The 25,998-nt window shown below is 36.7% G+C and overlaps 1 protein-coding gene across 2 annotated transcripts in view; it reads left to right on the top strand.

Moving 5' to 3' along the window:
- fbxl17 (F-box and leucine-rich repeat protein 17) overlaps window positions 1-25,998 on the top strand; it is a 965,787-nt gene that overhangs the window by 937,522 nt on the left and 2,267 nt on the right. The gene's annotated exons all lie outside the window — the stretch shown is intronic.

The raw sequence follows: 25,998 nt of genomic DNA, 5'->3' as shown, positions 1-25,998 counted from the left end.
TGGCAGCATGGTGAAGTCACCATAAGCATAAACATCAGTCATGTGACTAGAAATACTGTAGATACCTTTGCTGTAAACAATATTCATGTTTGACAGTGCTCAAAATGGCAACGCCAAAGAAAATAATGCAGCATAATATTTGATAAATTCCTAACAATCAGGGGGCTAATCCTTCAGAAGATAATACATCCAGAAAATCTTGCTCCACCTCTGCTACCAGCCACTACATAGCACCATCACAAAGCCATGATGCCTCTTCCTATAGCCCTCATAGAGCCTTGAACGCCTCATTGATACATCTCCACCTCACCTCTTCTTCTGTACCCTTTGCCTCCTCATGCAGGTTGTGACTGTGATAACATTTGTTCTTTTCTTTTTACCCTTGCATTTTGATTGTCATCTCTTACCTGGTCCATATTTAGAAGTCCTAAAAATGTAACTTTGATTAATGGCATTTTTAACTTTCTTTGTGTAACAGCCACAGTTTAAAATAAATCTCCTTACGTCCACATGACCATCATCATCCAGTTCTTTCATGTGAAGCTGGGTGGTCTCATGGCCTTGGAACCCCTGCAGATTTTGTTTTTTTTTTCCAGCCCTCTGAAGGTTTTTTTTTTTTTTTTTGTTTGTTTTGTTTTTTCTGTCCTCATGGTCATCAGTCCTTACCTTATTCTTTGTTATTTAGTATTACCTAATGTTATTTTTATTTTTTTTTTTATAAACTTTTCTTTCTTCATCTTGTAAAGCACTTTGAGCCAAACCAACATGTATGAAAATGTGCTATATAGATAAATGCTGTTGTTGCTTTTAGATGCAGTCAGCATGAATGTTGCAACAAATAAGTTCAAACAATTTATACAATTCATTTTAAGTATTGCATCCTAGGCATTTCTTTTCCTAGAATCCAAATTCCTAGAGTCCTTGAAATTAATCTAATTATGCAAAAAGTTGAATTGCTATTCAAAATTAAAGACTCATATAAAAAAGTATGCTTGACTGAGTGGGGAGCAATATTTAACTTAAATCAGAGTGGAACATGCATGTAGCAAAAGGATATTGTTGTTTGCATTGAGTGGCTCATGTTTAATGCTTTAGACTTTGAGTGATGTGCTCCACTGATGCGAATAATGTGATACCTCCAAAACACTGTGAATGTTCAGATTTTAGTGAGAGAATATCATCAAAGAAAGTTAATAGTATATTACACTTGTGATATGTTTTCATTATTACTGTGGTATTATAAATCTCACCTACTGTAAAGCATACCTAATGGATCCTTATATTGTATGCATCATTTATTTAAAAAACATAGTCAAGGCCTCCTTCATGTAACAGATCGCAGTGTTTTCTGCTTGTTTAATTAAATTACTAGAGAAAGCAACAGCTGTTATGAGCAGCTTGCTCCTTTGGTGGACATATACAAATCTATATAAATAAAAAAGGGTTTAAAAGGTCTGCAGACTAACTGATCTGCACAGATACTAACAGTCCTGATCAGATAAAAAGAAGACAATCTGTGATTTAAAGTGCAAGCTTTACATAGCAGCTGTCCTTTGACTTTTTACCAGACAGTCATAAATTGCTTAAGCCGAGGCCTGTGTTTAAAATACATTGCATGGCAAAGGATTCATTGTACTTTTTTCCCCCTGCAGTAATGCATTTCCCTTGTAAAACCCCTGGACTTACTTTTAAGATAAGCCCTGTAGAGCTGTAATTCTTTTTCTGCTGCATTACTCTGGAATCCACTGGAAGGCAGAGGTTGCAGAAGAGCAGTATCATTGTAGGAACAGAGCAGTATGTGAAATAAAAAAGGCACTCAGTGACTGATTGCCTATCTTCATATGGTTTCTAATTGCCTGAATCAGTTAGATGAATCCTTTAATGTGTCTCTAAAGGACAGTCATAAATGCAGACAGCTGATGTCATTCTGCGGCTACTGAATCAGGGAGGATTTTATGTTTAATACATGTACTCATATATATATATATATATATATATATATATATATATATATATATATATATATGTGTGTGTGTTAGGTGAGTCTAATTGTCAGCTGGAAGGATCTTCTTTCTGAATTCTTTACCCACTCTGTACAATTTCATCTGAGATATCTCATTGCTGCCAATGATTTGATTGTTAGTGACCTTCATCTCAGCTTCTGCCCATAAACATCTTTCAGTTCCTCACTACTGTGACTGTTCTTGTGGGTCATGGCTTCTTGTCAAGTTGAGAGGCTGTTGGGATGGATGCCTCATTTTTTGGAGGCCAACTCAGCACAGCCTCTGGGAGAGCCTAACTCCTGCCTGCTAAGAGTGCTGTCAGAATGCATTCTCCTCTTGGTGCTGCTGACTTTTGTTTCTTAGACATTGCATAGTACTTTTTTTGTGGAAGCTAAAAGGAACAGAATTCTAAAAACAGATGATTTTTCTTTTAGGTTATATCACTGTCTGTAGAAAACAATGCATGGCGTCTGTTCATTTTTGAGATGAAATATTTATTAAAGGTATCAATTAAACTAAACACTATTCTACAAGGAAAGCAACTTGTTTTATAATTAACAGAACAAAGCCAACCTCCCTCCAGTGCTGAACATTGATATATAAAGAGCATTGTGTTACCCAGAATTATGAATCTTGATGTGAGTTACACAAGTCATCATAGAAAATTGTAAATTAAACAAAAGGTAAAAAGTAAAAAAAAAAAAAAAAAAAAGTTGTTATAAAAAAAAAAACAAAGTCAAGAAATACTGTACAAAGACAAAGGGAACATAAATTATAAATACAAGATGGGAGACATTATCTTACAGGAAACAAAACAATGAAAAAGATTTAGAGGTTTACATGGACACAGCATCTTCATTCTCTAGGCAATGATTAAATTCAATTAAAAAGACAAAAAAATTAGATTAGGTACATGTTATTAATCCCATGGGGAAGGTAAGGTATTACAGCAGTAGTAACGTATAAAACAAAAATATAGTCTTGCAGGACAAATAATTCAGTTGATAGACAGAGAGAGAAAGAGATAGATAATAAATGTACTGTATAATGTGCAGAAATTGCAAAATGAAGTTTAAGAGTATAAGCATTTAGTTGTTAGCTTATATATTAAAAAACTTAAATGTAAATCAAGGATTGTTATCCACAGACCATATAATGCACTAGTGAGGCCACATCTGAAATGCTGTATGACGTTCAGTGACCATACTAAGAAAAAGCCATAGCATTTGTATATGTTGTGTTCTAAAGTCAAGCATTTTTAATAAATTTTAAAAATGAGAGAGCTTGTGTTTGTACTTTACAGTGTCCAAAGGGCACAGATCCAAACATAAAACAAAAACCTTAAAAATAACCGAACAATAACCAAACTGAAGCCACTAATGTTCTTGAGTATTGGTCAGTGTGTTAAGATTACATACAGTAGATGCTATAAAGCAGCATGTTTGTTTCATTTCCAGGAAAAAATATATATTTCTGTGAAATTTTGCCAATTTAAAAGAAGTCTGGCTGTGGTCTTCACATCATTGCTTGCCTCCCTCTACAGCCACCTTTCGGCCATTGGGTTGTGGTTTCCTGCAGCTTGTGAATGCTGCAATTGTTATTTTGAGTGTTTCCAACAGTTAGAGCAAGATTCTTCTTCATGTTCATGTTTATTGTCATGTGTACATAGTATACTATAGTAATGCAATACCTACAAAAACCAGCATTAGTAAAATGTGACATATATACATACAGTTATAAACAATATGCATATACTGCGTTTGTTGTTATGACTGGCTGTTTAGTAACCTTATGATCTAGGGATAGAAACTGTCTCTGAAATTAATGGTGTAAATTCGAATGGTTCTGTACTTTTTGTCAGTCGGGTTTGGTGGGGGTGGGGGGGGGGGGGGGGGGGGTAAGAAAAGCCACTGTGGAATATCTGATGTCTTTAATAATTCTGTTTGCCTTTCTATTATTATTTTTATTAATCAAATCAAACTTAACAAAAACAAAATTCAAACCACACCCAGAAGAAAAAGAGGAGAGCCAGCCAACAAGGCAAATCTTTGAAGCAGCACAGAAGAAAGAGTATCCTTTTCCCTGTTAAAGAAGCTTATTCTAAAATGTTATTGATTAGATCCTGTTATATTTCTAAAATGTTATAAACAGATCCTCTGAGTAACAATTTGATTTTTTTCCAATTTCAAATAGTATAGGGCATCAGTTACCCACTGACTTAAAAGTGGTGGGGTGGGATTTCTTCCAGTTCAGCAAAATAAGTCTACATGCTAGTAGTGAGGTAAAGGCAATTACGGTTTGTTCATCCTTCCCCACTTTAAGCCCCTCTTGGAGTGCACCCAACACAGCTGTTAATGGGTTAGGACTGATTGTGACCCAAGGCTGTCTGATATGCAATCAAAGATATTTGTCCAAAATGTTGTTAATTTGGTGCACGCCCAAAACATGTGGCCCAGTGAGGCAGCGTCCACAGGTTGAATATTGCCCTGGAAACATGTTGGATAGTATTAATTGAGATCAATGCGTTCAATAGAAGATTTTAAGTTGAATACTTGAGTGCTTTGTGCAAATGGAGCTAGAGTGTATTCTATGCATGGCTGCCTTCCACTCCTTTTCTATAATGTTAAGTGAAACATCCTTTCCCCTTTGTGCCGTGGCATCTTTGAAAGGAAGGGACTTTAAAATGTTTTTATAAATTGTGGAGATGCTATCTGAGTCTTCAAGACTAATTGATATTTCTTCTGGAATAGAAATGGGTGGAAGGTGAGGAAAATTAGGCAGGTTTAGTTTAGCAAAGTTTCAAGCTTGAAAGTAGTGGAAGAATTGTGTTGATGAGAAGTTAAATTTGAAGCTTAATTGCTTGTAGGAAGAAAAAACATTATTGATGTACAAGTCCCTAAATGTTTTAATCCTAGATATTTTCCAAGCATGTAATACTGTGTATGTTTGAGAGGGTGGACAAAGAGTGGTTGTCTTTTAAAGGTGCAACAAATAAGAGCTTCTCTGTCTTAAAGTACTTCCTACGTTGGTTCCATATTCTGAGTGAATGAAGGACAATTGGATTATTAGTGTATTGACTATAATTTGTATTTACTGGGGCACAAAGCAGGGAATATAAAGTACTGCAAGATTTTAATTCTATTGCAGACCAGGCTTGTGCACATTCATTGATTTGTATCAATGTTCAGATCTTTATGGCCTGTATATTTGCCTCCCATAATAAAATTGTCATGCCCCCTTTGCTTTAGGTCATTGTAGAATCGCTGTTTGCTTGCGTGGACATTTAGAATTCCAAATAAATGAGGTTATGATTTAACCTAATTTCTTAAAAAATAATTTGTTAATATATATGGGGATGGTTTGAAATAGAAAAAGAAGCTTGGGAAGGATGTTCATCTTAACAGTGTGAATTCTACCTGCTAATGTGAGATGGAGGGTGGACCATCTATTCACGTCTTGTTTAATGTTTTCCATTCAGATTGCAAATTTTTGTTGAAAAAGAGCTTTATATTTACTTGTGATAGTTACCCCTAGATATTTAAACTGATCTGCTAAGATAAATGGGAAGGTGTCCAGTCTAGTACTATGTGTTAGAGAGTTCACTGGAAAAAGTACCGTATATACTTGAATATATGCCCAAAATGTGCTGAAAAACGTCACCCTCGGCTTATATTCAAGTCAGGTCCCGCTGCCCCCGCCAACCCGACAGAAAGCTGGAGTGTACAGTACACACACATGCACACACACACACACACGCACACACACACACACACACACACACACACACACACATGAGAGAGAGATACCATATTGTTTTTGTTGACCCTCTTCTCCACTTACAGAGCTAGTTTACTGTTTTTCTTTGAAATAAATACTCAAAAACATTTAACCTACTGATGCCTCAATTAATGTATGGTAATTTTATTGGTATTTATTTTGATTATTGAAATTTACCAGTAGCTGCTGCATTACCCACCCTAGGCTTATACTCGAGTCAATAAGTTTTTCCAGTTTTTGTAGGTAAAATTAGGTACCTTGGCTTATATTCAGGTTGGCTTATACTCGAGTATATACGGTACACTTTTATTCAAATTAATTTTGAGTCCAGATATCTTTTGAAAATCTGCTAATGCTTTTAGGACTGCTGGCATGGAATTTTGTGAGTCTTGTATATACAGTACCATATTATCTGCATATAATGATATTTTCTGAAAACCCCCTTTATCTTTGATGCATTTTGAAAGTAAACAGCCAATGGCTCGATGGCGATTGCAAGGAGCAATGGTAATAGCGGACATCCTTGTCGAGTACCACATTTTAGTTGGAAGTAGTCCGAAAATAATGTTGTTAATATGAACTGAGGCTTCTGTTTGCCTTTCTTAAGGTAGTGTGTATTATACATGCCCTGAAAAGAAAGCTGTGATTTGTGCTGCCTGCGATCTTCATGTTGTACAGTCTTTAGCCGTGTAGGTGCCCTATACTTACAGTAGATGTTCTAACACCTGTAAAGATACACTGAACCATGCACTTGTAAAAGTTAGTGAGAACAGAGGATGAAGTCATAGTTTCGTCAAATGAAGTAAGGGTGTTGGAAAACATTCTTAACAATCGTAAAATGTGTTGTCATTTTAAACCATTGATATGTCTGATTGTGAAGGTGAGGATACATTTAGCCTGGCTACTGAAGTTTATTGCTGTAAGTGGAATTTTGCAGTCCCAGTTTATTGTTTTTGGTCTATTTGTAAATTTACTCAAACCTCAGTATATTATACCATTGGTTCTACCTTGCTTGTTTTTCTTGTGGGCACCACCATTTTGTTTTAGTTTTGCATGGCCATCACTGTTTTCTTTACACTAACCACGCTCATTGAAATTCTCTTGATCGGATGTTACCATTATGTAGGACTTCACCATGTACTCCTTATTTAAAATTGATGCGTAGTAAGTACTTTATCAAGATATTTATAGAACAAAAAAAATATTTTGTAGTCTACTTAGGGGACAACAAATCAAGGTATCACAAGGACAATTTTTGCTTGATCTCTGTAAAGTTCTATACTGTATATTGGAATTCTGATGATTTGGTATCTTAGACTTCTCTCAGATCTGTTTTGGTTTTTTTTTCTTTGTCTATCCCTGACCTTGTCTTTGCTCTTGTGCATTTTAGCAACTCCCTTAATGTCAGAAGGAGGTGAAACAAAGCCTCTAGTGATAAGACCTTAAATGTTCAATTCATTGCAACTTTAGTAATTTTTTCCTTTATAGCTGACTTTTTTTCTCACATTTCATAGTATAAGATCCCTACCCATGTCAGTCACATTTGATGCTGTCTCCTGATTGCACTACCTCCTTCAATCTCCCTGAGATCAGAGCACATATCTGTGCAAACGATTATAAATTGATGAGAAGCTGCAACAGATTGAGGATGAGAAGAAAAATGAGAGACAGAATTTCTAAGACAAAACTGTGGAGATGCTTTAGACATCTTTGAGGTAACTTCAAAAATATCGCAAATGGAGAGTTGGAAACATTTTTTTTTCTGATCCTGGATCCTTTTTTTTTTTTTTATTTTGATAGAAAGACAATGTCGCTATATACTTGCATAGTTTTGTGGTTTTCCTTTCTTGTTTACTTGAAAACTCCACCCTGACAAGTACCTTTGAACAGACAAGCGAGCAGAGCATGCACTCATCTCAAGAAAACAGTGCCAAGAATCTGTGATAAGAAGTATTATTTCCAGTTTCTTTTCATTGTCATAGAAATGCCAAAGAAATGTGAAAAGAATGTTTTCTAAAGCTGAAACTTTTACCGCTTCAAAATGCACACCTTTGTTAAGTTTTATGGCTTTTGCTTTACATCTGGACATGTGCCTTTTTGGACTCCATTTTAAACTGCAAACATTGGCATTGTATTTTTATAAATTCATTAAAAATTGTCAATTTAGAATTCAGTTTTTGCACTGACAAACTAAAGTACACTATGATTGTGAAAAAATAACTTTGACTTAAATAATACCAAATATCTTCTTTAATTTCAGTAATATCAGGTGTAAATCATGTCCACCAGAGGACATGCTGTACTGATACATGTTTGTCCATTGTAGATTTGATTTTTATAACCAATTATCTTTTGGCAAAAAATAAGTTTGCACTTACCCTCTCTGTCTGCATCCTTCGGGCAATGTGAAGTAAATTTGAGCTTGCATATTTTAATATTTTTTTTTTATTTTTGTGTTTGAGTCTGGCATCGTGTTGCATGTTGGTCAGACGCACAAGTAAGAATTTCACTGCACTCTGTAAACGTGATGGTATACCTAATACTACAACTACTATACAGTTCCACACTTACTTTTGTCAGATCTTTCCAGTTTCCAAATAACAACACATGAATCTTTGGGAAATGGGAGGGAAAAGCCATGGAAACATAGGAGTAGTTTGTAAACACAGTGCACATGAAGGCTGGCATTTAAATCCAGGTCTGTGGGGATATGAGACAGAGGCTGTCCTTCAGTTACTTTATTTCATGTCAAAATCTTTCATGGTTTAATTTTTCAAAGCTGAAAAATTAATTTTTAGGAACTGCAAATTGTTTATTTTTAAATACTGTATAATTCATGCTGTACTCATTTTTGTGTTTGCAATTGAAGGTTTTTTGTACCCTGTTAATTCTTGTTAGCAATTTGCATTCAGCATTTCCTAACCAAAATCCCTTTTAGGTAACACTGTAATATTTAAAGGTAACAGACTTCTGTTTTATTTATTTCAGCTCTTGTAAATTACTAGCTACTAAATGTCAAACCAGAATGTAAACTGACTTAAAAAAAATCCATGTCATTTGTATACTATGGATTTGATTTCATAACATTGAGCATGAATAATCCGAAAATGCCTGCCGAAAGGTGCCTGACTGAATAGTATGTAGATCACTTACAAAACCTTTAGCTCTTGGCTATAAATACAGTCTGATGACCTCTACCCATTCGGCCATGATACACTTGTGCTGTCAGGGTATTCATTTCCAGTTGTCAACAAACCATTGACTAGAGGTGAGGGTAGCCAGAAAGCAAGATGCCGTAAACTATATGCTGTATGCAATGAAATGACAGATATATCCAGCCTTTGAAACATGTGCATTCATCTGTTTATCCCCTAGAAGCATATGGTGCCAAAAAGAAGTGTCTTGTATTCGGGAAGCAAAATGCCGTTTATTATTTGTGTTTCCATGTTTTTGAGAGATGAGCATCTGGAAATCGCAGCTGCCGTGTCACCAGAAATCACCAGAAGGAGTTTCCCTCTGACAAGTGCTACAAGTGCTGGGTTAACTGCTCTTGGGTTTTCACACACTGTTCTGGGTGTGTTTTGTCTCAAGCTCTTTGAACAAAGCCAGACTTGTGTGTTGTCCTTTTTCTCATCTGAAAAGCATTCTTGTGCTAAAGATGACTGTCCAGGGGCTGCCAAAATGAAAATCTTGACAGATCCAGTGAAATGTACCATAAAGGACAGGCACTGGGACTGCCACTTATTTTGTTAGCAACAAGGAAAGTTTGTATACAACTTTCTTACTGTTATGGTATGGTTCTTGTTGTTTTACCAGTTTTTCCATCACACATTTGTTAATGATGCTGTCTCACATCTCTGAGGAGCTGTGTCCTTTTGCCACCTAGTTACAGTGTGAATGGAGTTCTCACTCTTTCTCCAGATCTTACAGTGAATCTAAATTGCATGTAATGTGACCATTGGTCCCCAAACCCCAGACATAACTATAAGACCACAGTCACAGATTGAAATAATGGGATTTTGTTAACAAAAGTACCAGCTAAGGAACTGTGCTAGTAACTGGAAGGCTACCAGTTCAAATCCTGTTACAGCCAAAAGGTATCCTACTCTGATGGGTGCTTGAGCTTGGCCTTTAACCGGAAGATTTCTCCTGGGCACAGAACAATGGTTGACCCTGCGCTCTGACCTCCAAAGTTCATGTGAAAAGACAAATTCTTTTGATTAATAAAGTATAATCAAAATAATACGTGACTTGCAAACAGTCCAGCACAATACAGTATGAAATAATCCTTTCTTCTCCTGCTGCACCGACCAGGCAAGCCTTGTCCACCTCCTGCCAACTCCAAGTAACTCCAAAGGCAGGACATGAGAGTTCTTCTGGTGCCATAATACTACACCCATGAAGCACTTCCACGAAGGGCTGATTCTCCATGAAAAAAGGAAGTATTCTCCCACCAATGCCCCCTGGCAGCACCAAGGGACCCCCACAGGGCTGCCCTTCAGACCTACAAGTCTCATGCAACCCTGTGAGAGTCCAAATTAGAGCCATGCCAGAGAATCAACGCCACCAATCATGCTGGGGAGTGAACAGCTCTCTGTTGGCAGCTTTACTCAGTACATCCATTATTTCTTCTCCCTAACTGGGAATGGGAATAGGAACCATCCTGGCCATGGTGCGCTTCCATGCTTCCATCCACACAGTCCATCAGTTATGGCCTTCTAGCAGGGCAAGGTATTGTTCTCCATCCCATTCAGGATAACAGTCCATCTGTTATTATTATTCATGGTGTTCAAGAAGAATGGCATCCTTCCAAGAACTGTTCATACCCTGACTGTGATGCGCTTGGAATACGCTACAGCTCCCTGTCAGCTCTGAAGGGCATCTTGTATCAGGTAATGGAGTACACTTCATTCCATTTGGGGAAAAAAATAAGTTTAGAGCTTTTAAATACAGAAATCACTGAGAACAAAAATGCAGTGTAGGATTTGTTATTCACTAAAATTCTAAAATTAAAGAATTGGTTTAGTTTAATTTGGACAAATGCAGCATGACCATTGATGTCTTATCAAGAGCAAGGTAAAAATGTTATGGTATTTAAGATAAACATCATAATTCTTTGATTTATATTAATATTTTTTTCAATTATATAGCCACTGTAAAAGTGGTTTGGGGGACATTGCAAGGCAACTAAATTAGTTTTGAGGGTAGCATCTATACCTGCAGGCCAAAGTTATTGTCAACTTTACTGCTGCATGCAATTTATTTAATGGAATAGGACCAGAAATGAGATGCAGTACCCAAGATAAATTTGCATGTGGCAATCTAAATAGCTAGCAGGGAATTTCATTTTACTTTATGATCATACAGAAAAATGCACGGGAATGTTCAGCTATGGCCAGATTAGGGCAAGTTGACCATACCTTTGTTTTAGAAATTAAGTTCATTGAGAGAATTCCAAGCAGTGAGGCTAAATTAGAGCCGGTCTGTTATGAAAATAAAACACCCTTGTGCTCAGAAGCCTGATTGGTTTCTGTTCAGTACTAAGTTCTTTTTTTAGCTCAACTGGTTAATACAGCTATACAGAATTGAGTCACCATAGTTCATGTCCACCAGCTCTCAGTGAGAGCACACCATTAAGAATGGTGCCACCCAAGCAAATTTCATACCAGTGAACGTTACTGTACAAAGCCCAATAAACCATTCATTCATTGTTGAACTTGCCTTATTCATTTCAGGGTTACCAGGACTAGAGCTTTACCTGGCAATACCAGTCACAGTGCAGGAATTAGTCCTGTATGCAGTGCGGGCCTCTTGTAAGACACACTTACTCACACAGGACCAATTAAGAGTTGTCAGCTAACCTAGCACACATGTCTTTGGGATGTGGGTGGGGGAAAATAACTCTCTGGAGAAAAACGTCCACAGATAAGGGTAGAATAAGCAAACTCTATCAAGAAATTTTCTATCCAGGAATATTTCCTGAATTGTTAGCAATAAACATAATGCTCTCCATCACTCCTTATCCTCCTGGACCTCACAGCTGCATTTGATACGGTAGATCATAATATTCTTCTTCATCATCTTCACTATACAATTGGACTTTCTGGCATTGCTTTGGAGTGGTATGAGTCCTATCTTACAGACAGGGCTAAGTATATGGCCTTGGGGGATGCTAAATCTCATACCCACACTGTCACCTGTGGGGTCCCACAAGGATCAGTCCTTGGGCCGACCCTCTTTAATATTTATATGCTACCCCTCGGTCATATCATCCGCAAGCATGGAGTTTCATTCCATTGCTATGCCGATGATACGCAGCTCTATGTGAGACTGGATTCGACTTCTCTTACACCTCCATCAACATTTTCCTCTTGCTTGGATGAGATTGAGGCCTGGATGTCCAAGAACTTCCTCAAGCTGAACAGTACCAAAACTGAAGCTCTTTTAATTGGCACCCCCCATCAATTTCGTTCCTCTGTAAATTGTATTTCCTTTTCTGACCGTACCATTACCCTATCCCCTTCTGTTACAAATCTGGGTGTCAAGTTAGACTCCCATCTGTCATTTGATACACGTATCCATCACCTTTGTAAAATTGCATTCCTTCATCTCCAAAACATAGCCAAACTCCGTCCCTACCTCTCCCTCTGTGATGCCTTTGTCTCATCCAGACTGGACTATTGTAATGCACTCCTCATCGGGATACCCAACAAGAGCTTTCAAAAGCTACAACAAATTCAAAATAGTGCTGCAAGAATCCTGATGAGGGTGTGGAAATATGAACACATTTCACCAATCCTTCGATCATTTCATTGGCTCCCTATTCATCTCCGAATCTAATACAAACTGTCTGTTTACTCACCAGTGTATCCATGGAAATGCTCCACAATATCTTAAAAGAACTCCTTGTACTACAATCCACTACAAGAAACCTCCGTTTTACAAATACCTACCGCCTTCGCCCCCCTGTGACCAAACTTCATACAATGGGAGACCGAGCCTTTGCAGCCGCTGCTCCACGGCTCTGGAATGCCCTACCAGAGAGCCTAAGAACACAGCAGATTGTGGGCTGTTTTAAAAAACAGCTAAAGACTCTTCTGTTTAGGAAAGCTTATTAACAAGAATGCTATAATTATTGTTGTTTTATCTCTGTTTTTATCTTGCCTTGCCTTTGTTTAAACTTTTTATGTTGCACTTTGAGATTTACTGCTAATGTAAAGTGCCCCTATAAATAAAATGCATTATTATTATTATTATTATTATTAATGTGAATATACCACACAAAGCGTCTAGGCTGGCCTTGTGACCTGTAGCTAGAATGGTTAGAAAATGAGACCTTATTCATTTTGAAATTGGGACAGCCTTTGGAGCATATCAGTAATAAACTTAGTTAGAGAACAATGTGGCAATATCTTTGATGACATTGGCATGAAACTTGGAGAGAAGATGTCGTCAGCCAAGGATAGCTGTGGTGGAAGTGCATTGATCTGGATTGTGTGTGTATTATTTTGATGGGAAAGCTGAACAGATGAGCAGCTCTAAATCTAGGACTGCCAATTTTGAGGACACATACTGGCAGGATACCAAAGTGCATATTAAAGAGCATATGCAACAGACCACTGAGCAGTTGAGAAATGTAATATGCTCGTATAATTTGGCATGGGCATATTCATGAGCCACCCAGAGTATGCTCTAAAATGTGAGAATTCATTTCTTTGTAACCTAAAGCACATGAATGTGCTCCCTGTTTTCCCTCTCTGATGTACACAGTGCAAGTTCTTCTCACTTTGATTTTTGTTTATCTTCCCTGTGTAGTTCCGCTTTGGTCCTTTGAAACCCGTACAAGTTAGACAACCTACAAACACGTCAAAAGAAGCATGCAGAGCACTTTTAGATTGAGTGAAGGACGTTGTGGTAGTTCTATGATTTTTTTTTTTGGGGTGGTATAATTGGGTATTTTAAAAGGGAAGGAAATTGCTGCTGTGTACTTATTGTTTCCAAGTTGTCACTTTCAGTGTGGGGCACTGTCCAAACTAGTAGACTTTAATCCAGAAGGATGCCATTCATGCTGCACTACTAACTCGCTGTGAGAGACCCTAAGCAAGTGCATGTTTTCCATTTGCAGAGCATGCTTATGTAAATAAGTTTGATGATATATTTCCCAGGTCTTGTAAGTTTCTGCCCAAACGGAGTAATAATAAAAAGAATCATGTTGCTCCTTTTCTGCTCTAAGGCATGTCTTTCTTGAAGAAATGGCTTAAAACTAGAAATTATATATGATAACACAGTGGCTAGGTAGGCATAACAAGAAAGTTATTTACTGTATATGCTTCTCATTTAATTTGATCCAAACTGAGCATTTTGGATGAAATATTTGAAAAAGCAAATTTCACATCTCCTTTAACACATGCCCAATCTCTCATTTATAATGCAACAGTATGCTCTGGGTTCAGCTTCCTTTAAACAAACTTTATATTGGTGATCACATGTCTTTGGACTCAACTATAATGTTACAGTAAGTAAATTCACAATGCACTGCATTTAATGGCTAACAGTGGAGACATATAAACAGGATAGTACAAGAATGTGGCAGCAGGCTTAAAAGCTTAGCGAAAAATAAGCAGTGTCACAGAATATCAAATTCTTTTTTCAGAATGTACCAGCAGTGGTATTGTCATATATCCAGAGCACATTGAAATTCTTACTAGCATGTTCAATCAACATGCAACATGTTGCCAGTCTTCAGCTCCATGATAAACAAGAAAGTATTGACAAACATAACACAAAGGAGACAAAAGGTGAGTCAGAATCCAGGCGGCCCCTTCCCGTAAGTCAGAAGTTTGCTGAACAGAAAATCATATTATAAATTGTATATACTACTAAGGGGCTTTGCCCCCTGCTTGCTTTGCTCGCCAATCCCCCAGCATGCGCTATGCACCAGCCACTTCACATCTCTGCCTCTCGCGTATGTGGATTTCACGTTCACCAAACATCAAATCCTTTAATTCTCGTGGATACGCCTCTTCATTGGGAAGAAGCACTATGTTTCCCTGATGGCAACACGAATTAGATGATCTACAATTCTCTGACTTAAAGTTTAAATCTGAACAATATATTCAATCTCTTTTTGCTGTTCCGTTATTTCACCGAGTAATAATTTCCATTTGTTTGCACTAATGCGATTTTTCTGAATTTTAGTACTTTCATTATCTCTAACCTGCTCTGCATGTGTATCGCACCACTGTTTTTGAACCTCTTGATGATGTTCTACTTTGTCATCTACTCTTTGTCTTTTATTTCTGGCCCCGGGTGTGGTTAAATCTCTTGGCACAAAGTCTTGTCTCGCAGGAATTAAAAAATTTCTCTCTGAAAAAGTGTTGTCTCATCTTGTCCCAGGGTTTTTTATATAATAGAGAGATTACACAGTATACAGTTGTGCTTGAAAGTTTGTGAACCCTTTAGAATTTTCTATATTTCTTCATAAATATGACCTAAAACATCATCAGATTTTCACTCAAGTCCTAAAAGTAGATAAAGAGAAACCAGTTAAACAAATGAGACAAAAATATTATACTTGGTCATTTATTTATTAAGGAAAATGATCAAATATTACATATTTGTGAGTGGCAAAAGTATGTGAACCTTTGCTTTCAGTATCTGGTGTGACCCCCCTTTCGATTGGATTAAGGTCAGGACTTTGACTTGGCCATTCCAAAACATTAACTTTATTCTACTTTAACCATTCTTTGGTAGAACAACTTGTGTTCTTAGGGTCGTTGTCTTGCTGCATGACCCACCTTCTCTTGAGATTCAATCCAATTGAAATGTCGTGGAAGGACCTGAAGCGAGCAGTTAATGTGAGGAAACCCTCCAACATCCCAGAGTTGAAGGCTGTTCTGTACGGAGGAATGGGCTAAAATTCCTCCAAGCCAGTGTGCAGGACTGATGAACAGTTACTGGAAACGTTTAGTTGCAATTATTGCAGCAAAGGGGGGGGGGGGGGGGGGGGGGGGTGTCACACCAGATACTGAAAGCAAAGGTTCACATACTTTTGCCACTCACAAATATGTAATATTCGATCATTTTCCTTAATAAATAAATGACCAAGTATAATATTTTTGTCTCATTTGTTTAACTGGTTTCTCTTTATCTACTTTTAGGACTTGAATGAAAATCTGATGATGTTTTAGGTCATATTTATGCAGAAATATAGAAAATTCTAAAGGGTTCACAAACTTTCAAGCACAACTGTATGTTGCATACTATCTATACTTTTTATTTATCTATTCTTGCCAGTTGTCCTAAGGAAACAGCAAGTAAGACATTCATTGTACTATGTACACATGACAGTAAACTTGACTTGATGTTGGGATTAATGATTACCAGATGTAAAAGAAAGTGTCTTTAGGGTAAAAAACAAACTGGCAGAAAATCTTCAGTTTAGCATGAAACACTGTCTATTACATGTCATGTGCTGTAGGTGAACATACTGAAAGCAGAGCAACACAAGTAAGAATCATTAAGCACGTTAGTATGGCACATCACTCATACTGTATATAAATTGTACCTTCAGGTGTCTAAATATATTTTATCTCCCATGAAAAATGTAGGCTCTCCATTTTATTAATTTTTTTGCAAGTGCTTTCTGTTATGTTAGCATAAAATACAATAAACCCATTCAGAGTGGAGATTGTTCCATACTTAAAATGGTGTCTTTTTTCCCCACACACAGTACCTGTTTTTGTGAAGTGTTAAATGAAATATCAAACGGCCTCAACTCGGCAAGTTTCTCACACCATTCTGTGCAGTTCTGGCACTTTTTAAATATACTTTGAAATATATTTTATGTTGTCAAGTACCACTTTCATCTCCAGCCTACCGAAGAAATGCACAAACGTTATAAATGCTTGTTAACAAGCAGGTCATGTGTGAAGCAGAAAGTGACACGTCAAACTTATGAAGACAGGCAAGTGTATGAATCATTCAAGTAAACTTACAGCCACTGTGAATGGCTTCACAAAATACTTCTGTCAAATTTAAGGAGCCTATGCTTTCCCTCTTAATAATTTTATCTTTGGCTGTGAATACAACAGGCTGGTCTATTTTATATTGCTTGGGGATACCTACAGATAAGAACATCTAAAGTTTAATTTTTACTGTGATCAACATCAGGAAATGCCTCAATATCTGACTGTAGTTTCAGTTGAACTATAAAGCATATGGCAAATGACAGGATACAAGCAGCAATAAAATGAATTGCCTACAGTAGTTGATAAAGGCATTGACGGAGTAATAGTTAGTGCTATCAGCCAAACTGGTATACCTCGGTTCATCCCTTAGGTGGTCTAAATCTTTATTAAACTTGTACTTCACTATGGCACTTTGTTTCTCACATTTATTTACTTCATCAAGCCTTTTCTTCTGTGAGCATCACTTGTAACATTTGGCTCAATTTGACATATTTGCTAACTCAGGTCCTAAGGTGGTTCTTTGTGTGGTCGGTGTGCTGTATCAGTCCATGCTCCTAACATACAGAATTTGAAATATGATCCCTTGTAATTTGCTGTGTCACATATAAACATTTTACAGACATTATTATAAGAGAAGAGTTTATCTACAGTGTCAGCTTAAATACCTTTATGCCTGTTTTGAATTTCTGTAATTTTCAAACGGGTTTAATGCAGGGGCTTTCTTTTTCTCACACAGTCCAAAGACCTGTTGTTAGGTGAATTACTAACAGTAAACTGTCCAACTTTTGTGGAAGTCCTGATATGATATGACACTAATCATTCGCAGCGGGTGGTACTGTGCACATCTGTTAAATTCAAAGTAAGCACAGCAGTTTAGTGTTAACACCAAGTGGCAAGTTTATTAGGTTCACGTTGTTTTTTCCACTTAATTGACTTCTCAGCAAATGAAAGCACTAAGACATGAACATAGCATTAATTAAAGCAGGTAGGCAAGTACCAGTAAATGCTGTGTGTTTGCATTTCAGAGAAAGCAAGCAACGCTGAAAATATTAGTGTCTTTGAATGTGGGGTTGCAGCCTGAGTGTATGAGGATTATCAATTATGTTAGGAATTAACACACTTTGGTGTTACAGATATATTAAAAAATACATCCTCTGATTAGTTGACAGTAGGGCTAATGGAAGCTGGGATTACTAGGGCAGAGTAACTAGAGACGGGCCACAGTTAACTAACAAAAGACTGAAAAATTGTTGGTGAACATTAATTTCTTTGTAACTTGTGGTTCACAACAGAGCCTATTTCAACTCTTGTCACAGAGTTCAAATCACAGTTGTGGTGGGATGAGGTACACAAATTTTGGATCCTGAAAGACTGGAAAATTATTGCCTATATTGATGAATCTTTTTTGATACTGGTTTGTGTTGATGAAACCACCAGGATATGAAAAAACAATACAGGGTGCAGGAAGCAGTGTGATGGTAAAGGATGTGGTGTTCTGTTGCACGCTGGATCTTCTATAAGAGATGCTACTGATCAGATGCATCCAAAACCAGGGAAATCCATGAACATGAATAGAAACTTAGCTTAATGCACTGGCCTCCTCAGCCAACCATCACAGATCACAGTCCAAATAAACGTCTGTAGAATGAGACTTAACAAGCTTTCCTGAGCAGATCCACTACAAGCTAAACTGCAGCAAATGTGGCACACATTAGAATTGACATACTGTAGGTCTGACCTTGCACCTGTTTTTTTGATCTTTTCCTGATTGTACAGTATGTCCCAATCAATTAAGGTTGTCATTAGGGCAGATGGTAGACCATCTCACTCTTAGGTGGCCATTCAATGTATGCTGTTAATTTTTCAAATTACCTTGATACATTAATGTGTGATAAAACTAGAGTTGCCATATTTTCTGAGCCAACAAAGAGGACACAAAAATTAATAAAGATTGCTGGGATTGTTGATTGGGTCCCTGTTGGAATTTTTCTTTGTATAAGAGCGGTGGGGGTAAGCATTTGTAATTACTTCCATAATTTAAGTAGTGCACCACAATAATACAGTAGGTAATAATTAAAAAAAAATAGGAGGTGAAATGAAAAAAGTGAACGTGGTTGGTAACAATGAGCCACAATGTGAAAAACCCAAACAAACTGATACATTTGTAAAATCTGCCCAGACACATGGATAGGCGCCTAAATAGAGGACATTTCCGGGTAAACCTGTATACATGTTAAACAATGAATTGATTACGACTGAATTCATGCTGTAGGTGGTTAAAAATTTACTTTGTATAAAATTTTATGCCTAGCAAATAATGAACACTTTAATGCTTTTTACCCGCGGCATACAATTTTGCTGTGTTTGGACACAACTATTGTCAGACATGCAGTATGTATGGTGACTAACATACATTTTTGCTTGTCCGGCCAAGCATCCCATTTTCAGATGTAACACAACTTCAGTTATCTGGAAGCCAAATGGAAGATTCTTATATTCTCACTGCTAATACGTTATTCAAGCAGGCTTTTGACCTACAGCAATTTCTTGGTGCGTCATTTCTCTTAAGGTGAGTGTCATTAATCAGAGTCTACTGTTAGTTGACATCTACGTTTACCATTTTTATGTGTTGCTGGCTGTTGCATCCTTGTTTATTTGTATTTTTTTGCCATAGCCTTTGATGACATCACCATAATGGCATTTTGGGTTACAAACACCTCCATTTTGTACTTGATTTTCATGGTTGTATTCACAATGTTTTAATGTGGTTGTGCTCGTCTCCTGTCACAATGATATGCAAGTCATATGATGTAGTATGTTATTATGGCCTACCGTTACAATGTATACACCGGAATGCTCTCTATTAGGAATCACCAGGGGAGATAGCATAAATGGGACATTATCTCCCCTGTTCTGCCAAATGGCAGCCCTGCTGGGTTGCAGCAGCACCACGGTTTTCCACAGGGCATTATGGGAACTGGAGTTCTTGGACAGCCCTGTTGGGTTCCGTGGACACCACCAGGGGTTGCTGTGGGGACTAATAAGCTCTACCTTGTCAGGCTCCAGCCAAACCTGGAAGTGCTCCAGGACCACAATTGTCGGACATTAGAAGTACTGCCAGGTTTCATATAAAATGAGCTGCCTGCCTCTGCTCGAGGAGCCAGAATCGGGAAGAAGGAGGACAATGCTTCTGTGGAGTAGTGGAGGCAGAGAGAGAGAGAAAGAGAGGAATGAAAGAAAGACCAAGAGTTCCAGAATACCATATTGCTGTATGCGATATCAATGTGCTTTGTACTTGTGTTGGTGGTGAAAAACACTTATTGGAAGAGTTTCCCACAATAAAAAAAACTCTTTGTGCTTTTATATCTGTGTTTGAGCCTTTGTGTTAGGTGCTTGAGGAGCTGGAGCACAACCTGGTGCAGACACACACACATACCACCCTGTATATAGCATGAACTGTATTTAAAGCTGTGGTACACAAAGCTTAGAAACCTAGTTTTAATCTCTAGATGCCAGTGTTTTTGGACATATCACATTCTATTAAGTGTCTACCTGTTTAGCTGCTTTTTAATGAATGTTTTGCCAGTGTTTGTGAAAATTTTACAATGCTGGTTTGGTACTGTTCATTCCAGTTAACTTACTGAATTTTGCTCATCTTCATTATATTTTCTCATCATCCAACTTTCAGTCTACTTTTTCTGAAACTGCCCTTACATGATTTCCACACAATGTTTCACCAACACAGAAAATGTGGTGATGTGCCACTGCTGCAAATGTTTCCACTGTCGCTGCTAAAAAAATTACATAAATAATAAAAATAATGAAAATCCTTCATCCATTCCCAGGGAGTGCTTAAATTTTTTTTCTTCTCTCAAAGCTCACGTACATGTGCGGACCACCATTTGGCTTCTAAACCGAGTTCCGCTGCTTTCCTCCAGTTGACCTTCATGGTTATCAATAATCAAACAGTTAAGTGATACTTATGCTGGTTCTCCAACAATGTGTTTAGATTTATTCAGAGACACGTGGCTAAAAACTGAAATGAGTCCCTTAAGATATTTTACAAAAAAAGAACATAAGGAAGCATCATATACACAGAAGAGCAGATTTTCTCATTTAATTCGTTAGTACTTGCAGAGGACGCTGTTTTTATTTAAATAATGTGTTAGAGCTTTAAAAGTAATGATCACTGTCTACTTTAGTTGTTTTAGCAGTTCCTGTAAAATCAATATAATACCACACCCTGTTTAAATATATGTGTATATTGTGTTGTGCACTGTATTATTATATAGCCATAGTCTTCATCACCACATTTCCTTGCAATCAAGCTGTTTATTCATTACTAGTCACGGTACCTGTCAACGATGGGTAATATCAAATATTTTTTTAAATTATTCTCATTTGCCATATGTGTATCTTCAGTGCCTTACCTCTATATTCGCATGTGTGTGAACATCTCTTTGCCAACACTCCTTTTCTCAAGAATGTTTCCATAAAGCCAGTTTCTGAGACTCTGTCATTATTTTTGAGGCGCCTTTCTTGCCTCTGGTCTCTCAGTATGAGCCTTTACTCCTCCTAGTGCATCCTACACGCACACTTCCTCTTTTGTCACATCACCAAAGCCGTACTGACCAATCACACCAAAGCCAAACTGACCAATCAGATTACTCTGAGGGACTGGACACACAGACCTTCATTTTTTTATTATATAGTAGATTGTGCAGACCCTCACACAAAGTTATTTGTTTGGCTAAAAATTTTAAACGACAAACCAATGCTGATGTCCTCGCACACAACTTTCGTACCTACTGTGTCTCTTTGTATTTTCCAATCCAGCCCTAACTATTAGAGACTCGTGCCTGCACAAGCTCTACAGTAACAGTGTAGCCCAATGACAATAAATTAATATCCAGTTAAATATATACTTTCAGCAAGAGCTGTCAACATTTTTTTTTAGTTTATATTGGCTTTTTGCAGTAATTAAATTACGTCATAGCTTTATGTTCAAATAACAACACAAATAAACTTCTGTCGAGGTATGCAGGTTCATCAAGCTATTTAAAAGCTATAACTGTACAATTTTAATCACAAGATTACGTATTTATTTAAACAAAACCCAGCTGCAACTTTATTTCATTGTTTCTCCCGCAACACTCATTAAACTGGAGGGGTGTATTTTTTTGTAAATAATGTGTGTTTATAACAAGAAAGAAAAAAAGACACAGTGAATTACTACTGGAATATTTAAATAGCTCACTTTGCATAGGCTTTTTCTTATCTTGGTTTCATTAAAATAGTAGTTTAAAAATCGAAACTTGGATTTGCAAACTTGCTCACCAGCAAAGAATAAATGTCTTTTGAATATGCAGCTGCATTTAGCTCTGTTACTTACTTTTTGAGCATCTTCATTGCTACAATTTTAAACTTTATTCAGAACTGTTTTTTTTTTTTCATTTAAAATTCCTTTTTGTATTTATTTATTTTCAGCTAATATATTTTTTTATTTAATCCGTGCTTATATTTAATATTCAAAAAATAATTAATATAGTTTAGTTTTTAATGATCATGGGACCAAAACAATGACAATTTCCAAGGGGGTCCCTACCCACTATGCCCCTGTGCTTTGTAACCACTGCGGTCCTCATCCAAAGTGCACGTTTAAGTGTTTTTTGATCCTCATGATAGATTCAAACTGATTATTGCTCAGTAGCTAACAATGAGTGTCATGAGCTTGGCCTTACTTTTCAGTCCACAGATTCATCACACCATTGTTTTTCTTTTACACTCAGAAGAAGAAGAAGAAGATTTTTTCAATTGCAGTTATTACTCCTAAGCATTTCCATTATCCAGCAGCGTTTATGATATTTACATCTAAAGCCACCTCTATGTTTTATCAAAAATAAAGTTGCATGAATTCCCTATCCATTCAAAGAAAAGTTATAAACTATTTAAAGAAAGGAAATAACAATGAATAGATGTAGAGGCAATTTCTGGCTGTAATACTCGCAGACAATAATGGATAACTGCATAAAACTCCATGTGACACTCCCCACCCCGTCATCTGTTTTCTTTTTTTAATATATAGCTGTTGAATGAATAGTTAATTATGTTCTGTTTCTAGCTTCTGCAGCTGTAATTTTCAGAGTAAGGATTCTTGAACTGCATATAATTAGGAAAAGTACATTAAAATGCCATGATGCCAAAGTAAAATAAAGCAAATGTCACATCACCTATAATTTCAATCATTTTTCGTAGACTTTCAACAATGTGCATTTCAAGGAGAGTGGTGAAACTGAAGGGAACAACAGAAAACATTTCATAATGAAAATAAATCTGAAAAGAATGTTTTAATTCTCCTGCAAAAAAGCCTTTTAACATGAAGAGGTTCGTGAATATAATAAGCAGAGTGTGCTTTCTACTGAGTTTACCCACTTAATGAATGTTCTTTGTCACACTTTTGCTTAGTATTAAGGATAATGATGGTTGTATTTTTCAGTTTCTTTTTCTTTTGTATTGTATCATAAAAACATTTTTTTCTTGTATTTTTCCCTGTCAGTTTTTTTGCAGCTATTGGTTTAAAACCAAGCATTGTAAATACTCTGACATCTTGGATACAGCCTACCTAAGCCGCACTGCCGAGGTAGATGGCTAACCTTCTTTTTAATTCTGTCTTGCCCCTTGTCTTTAATTTCTTTTTCACTTTACATGGTTGCAAGCCCTTTATTACTGCTGCAAAATTATAATTATTTAACATTTCCTATTGTCTTTAGTGACTTGTGTGACTTCCCTGTCGGGTTTTTCTGTGGAATACTAAGCACCTTTAGACATTGTCCACTTGCAACCAAGAACGAAGACATCATAATGAAAGAAAACACCCAAAAGAATATTTTTATTCTCTAGCAGTACAGCCTGTTCTGTAGCCGGTGCATTTTAAAGCAGAAAATTAAAGTGCTATTGGTTACGAACGCCTGGAGGAACTTGCATTGAAAAATGTCTGTTAACGGAAAAATCAGCATAAATGCTTTATTACTCATTTTATAGAAAATACCTTTTAAACATATTAATTAAATGAGAGTAAAGCATGATTTTTGCCGTGGTGGGTGAGTTCCGTAGTTTAACATCTGTCTTTGTGTTTTAAAGTAGAATATCAGCAGTTACTTAGTGATGTTTTAATTTATCTATTATGAAGTTTTTTTTAGGAAATGAATGACCTGATTTTAATAGGTTTATTAATTATTGTACAAAGATAGATAGATAGATAGATAGATAGATAGATAGATAGATAGATAGATAGATAGATAGATAGATAGATAGATAGATAGATAGATAGATAGATAGATAGATAGATAGATAGATAGATAGATAGATAGATAGATAGATACTTTATTAATCCATCCATCCATCCATTTTCCAACCCGTTGAATCCGAACACAGGGTCACGGGGGCCTGCTGGAGCCAATCCCAGCCAACACCGGGCACAAGGCAGGAAACAATCCTGGGCAGGGTGCCAACCCACCGCAGTACTTTATTAATCCCCAAGGGGAAATTCACATTTGCATGCAGAGGTAGGCCAAGCCATAGACGAAACATTCCTGAGTGTTCATACATATGCTTATTTTTTCTCTTTTAAATTGTGCTTTATTTTATAATCTGTTACACTGAACAACATATTTAGTGTTATGGGTCTGGGTTTTCTGTATGAGTCTGCCTGTATGCTTAAGGGGGCCGCCTTGTTGAGCAACAGTGTGAACCTGTGGCATTGCGTTGTGCGTTAGTGGTGTACATGAAGTTCTCTTTGCTATTGTATGGTACTCTCGGCCATATTTTTTATGAATCGGAAGTACTGTGGGTTTTATATATATTGCTGTCTGCATTAACCAAACCTGCACTAAAGTAATATTTTTGTTAGTGCCTTTTTTCAGTCACAATAGTATTCCTTTCCTCTTCACAAATGACTTTGTTTACCCCTTTTATTATTGTACTAAACCATTGCCAGTTTTCTTTGTTTTTTTATACTTTGCTGGTAGTGCTTAATATACTATTGGTGGGTACATTTCTCTCATAGTATGAGCCATTATAACTATTCAGTATGATAAAAGTTAATAGTATGCTAAGCTATTTCCCACATAAAAGAAGACCGGTATTTGTGTTTGAATACAGACATTTTATTACATTCATGAATTAGTTGCTTTGTATTCTTATTAGTTCTTTATGCTGTTTTTATTGATTTTTTTGATGATGTCATCTAAAGCATGAACTCTTCTCTGTGGTATTGCTGCAGTGACCAAGTGTGTTAGTCTGTAATGTAGCAGACACTTTATTTAACAAGGATTAGCCATTTAAGGAAAAAGGCATTTCTTAAGTTCCTGGGTCTGAGCTTTACTAGACCTTCATTGAGTAGAAGGCCTGATAATAACTGGAACTTTCTCTCTGTTTAAGCCTTGCCATTCTATTCAGAACAGTCCAATTTCACTTTATATTACACCTTTCACAGAGTATAGCGTCACAATAATGGAGTATAATGCAAGGAAGAGTGACCATATGTAATGAAACTCAGGTCAGTAAGTGCAGTATTTCGTTGTGATGACATTGCTTACCAGTTTTATTATTGTATAAATCATTGGCAGTGCATGGCAGGTGCCTTTGTAGTCTTTTTTGCAGTTGTGTACAAGTAGGCATAGAATGTATAACACTACCATTTAAAACAGAAGGAAGATAATTCATTGTTGTTTTTCGTAATTTCATATGACATGAGATTTATAAATGTGGATGTAGATGAGAATGCCATATTTATATAATAAAAAAAAGAAATCCTGAGCATGAAGAGGTAGAGACAGCTACTCAGATAGAAATGATGGATACAAAGTGGGACAAGACCCATTGTGCAAAAAGACAAAGCTGAGCCAAAAAAACAGATCAGTCAGATGTGGAAAGTACATGAGACCCTGATAAGATCTGAAAAGGATCTTCTTTGATTTTAAAAATCTTAAATGTCTGGTTTGAAAATGTCAATGAGTTACAGAAAGGGAGAGGTCTGGTCATCAATGCCCTGATTGTCTCAGTGCTATGGCTAGGGGTGAGAGGTCACCTACTACTGCATGGTTAGTGTTCTGTTTCCTTTTCTGTTCTGTATAAGTTAAGACAGTAATTGTAAGGTGAAATATTTTATAAAATTGTTTTTGTGCATTATCACATAGAATAATATATTATAAAATTTACACTTAGCAATTCAGTTTTCACTTGCCTTT

Source organism: Erpetoichthys calabaricus, chromosome 7 (genome assembly GCF_900747795.2).
Source record: "Erpetoichthys calabaricus chromosome 7, fErpCal1.3, whole genome shotgun sequence".
Taxonomy (NCBI): Eukaryota; Metazoa; Chordata; class Cladistia; order Polypteriformes; family Polypteridae; genus Erpetoichthys; species Erpetoichthys calabaricus.
The sequence above is the reverse complement of the archived record's forward strand: the minus strand, read 5'-3'. Positions and strand labels throughout refer to the sequence as shown.